Here is a 2,469-nt window from a genome sequence, read left to right on the forward strand (position 1 = left end):
TTACGTGCGCATCTTAAATGACATGGTCAGGGATTGACAGCGGCATTTAACATAGCAACAGCCGCAGGTGGATCAAATCAGCTGTTATGTTCCTTAAAAATAAAGAATAGACATAAGAGCAGAGTTAGGAATACCCCAGTCACATCTATACACTTTTGTCTTAAATCCTCCATGTTTTTTGAAACTCCATGGAACCCACAACTTCCACAAAAGAGGCCTTGGTCACCATCTGAATGAGCAGCTTGGTGATATTTAACTTGATAGATGTTCCGGAACTATATCCATCCTCATTGAAAGGGCAGTGGAAATCCCTGAGCATCACTACGATTTTGGTATTGGCAAGCTGAGGATGCAGGGCTTGGAGGAGTTCCAGGTACTAATTCTTCACAAGATACACGTACATGTTGAACCTGACAGATTCCCCCACACAAGCACCATCTGCACCCAGTAGCAAGCCACTGACCAGCTCCTGAACAGAATCAAGCATGAGAGCACGGTTTAATGATCCAGAGGTGGGAAGAGAGCATTCCTGCAACATGCTCTTCTTTTTTAAATTCATTCTGATGCTCGCCATGGTTCTTTTTTGCTTGCACTTTTCTAGCTGAATTGCAAACATTTTCCTAAGTGGGCAGAGCTATGCTAATTCTTATTGGGTCTTTTACTGGACAAATTCCTTGAGAGAGGTCTTTCTTGAGCCGCTGTCTTCGCCAAAAATCTTCAATGTTTCATCATAAAGATCTTTTTAGCTGTCATCTTTACCAAAATTCTGCTGGTCTCAGGTCGTGGTCCAAGTTCTGCAATGCTTCTTCGGATTATCTCTGGTCAAAAAAGCTAATTTCCTTCCCTGTCTTATCAAGTGTAGATCGGTCTAAGACATTTTGATAAGAACAGATATTACACTTGATCTTAGCCAAAAGGCCAAAAAGCATAAAGTACTAGAGACTTTACTCATTTATATTGACAAGATAATTTAATATGTGTTTCTCACATTAATTTAATATAACTGAGAAGCAATGTCCTTCCTGCTAGCTTTTTATAGGCAAATCATTTAGTACATTTAAATAAAGGTTATATTTTACAATAGTCCTTGTTTAGTTCAGTGAGTGTACTTTCCTTAGTGTGCAGCATCATAGATGCAATACCTGTGGTCAAACAGAAATATATTTTCTTGCTGTTTTGTCCCAGTGACCATGATGGTACTTGCTTTCAAGGATGGAAAAAACTATGTGGGGAATATGCACCATCAGTCCTCAAGCGGGACCCTCATATGATGATGCTGATGAAGCACTAGGACTTAATCCAAAGAAATCAATGTTTTTCTCATATGTAAGCAATCTGTTCAGTACTGTGCTCTGAACACTGATCTGTTTGAGGATCTTCCTCCAGATAATTGTTTAAATAAAATCAGGCATTACTAGTGGGATATGTAATAGCTGCTCTTCTGATCTCACTGCAGAGTTGTGTGTGAGTATAACTGACAAATCTGCAGGTGTCTTCTTAGCTTCAGCTCCCATCTCATAGGCAGCCAGTGTGGCAATATTGTTGCAATACAGCAGGGTGTGAGAGTTGCAGCTACTAACGTGTTATTTACACATCTCACATTGGTAATGCCCCTTTTAATAAAAAATAAACTCTAGAGGCAGAACTTTATGCACATCAGTGTGTGGTTCATAGTCCTGAGCAACACATTTACTTATAAGAAAAATATGGCTTTCTCTGGAATAAGACATTGGATTTGTTGACATCAAAAAATAATTTTACCATTTTATTTTGCTTCCTATTACCTACATGCCTTTATAAACAGCTTAGGAGGGTTAATTTTATTAATAGATTCCCTTTAAATGCAAAAGTAAATGCTCCACTATACATGTAGTATTAAACTACATGCAAGGATACTACTTCAGAAGTTATAGCATTTACTGTTGAATTAAAAATTCCATTATTTCATCACTTTTCTGCGTGAATTCTTTATCACACAAAGGTCCTTATATTACTAATAAAAACTAATATATATGGTAAACACTTCACTGAATTCAATATATCTGTGGACAATGCTTGTGTGTTGCCCGGAAGCAAAGGAGTGAGGCCCTGAATAGCATTTAAATAAATAATCTTTAATTAGGTCATTGTTTTAAAACATTTAAAAATTCAGAAAGGTGCTGAAAATGGACGGAAACAGATTCAAGTGTTACATATATAGAAGATAACCATACATCCGTTTTAGTGCCGTTGCAGGCTTAGTCACTATGACAGTATTAGATTGACATTAATTTACTATTTTTATGCTAAAGAAAAATCATTTGGAGGCAATCCTCATAAAATTGGAAATGCCAAAACATCCTTTACAACAGAACCTCCTAACCAATCATATGGGAATTTGTAATGCAAGGCAATTCTCCTAGTTAGAGCATCCATTCTATGTTAACTGCATATATACAGTATACTGCCTATGGATAAAACTCCCAGCCT

General features: G+C 37.2%; 1 pseudogene; it reads right to left on the minus strand.

The window, feature by feature from the left end:
* Window positions 1–798: 798 nt before the first annotated feature.
* Window positions 799–930, minus strand: LOC143763216 (U2 spliceosomal RNA; annotated as a pseudogene).
* Window positions 931–2,469: the final 1,539 nt, after the last annotated feature.

Source organism: Ranitomeya variabilis, chromosome 3 (assembly GCF_051348905.1).
Source record: "Ranitomeya variabilis isolate aRanVar5 chromosome 3, aRanVar5.hap1, whole genome shotgun sequence".
Taxonomy (NCBI): Eukaryota; Metazoa; Chordata; class Amphibia; order Anura; family Dendrobatidae; genus Ranitomeya; species Ranitomeya variabilis.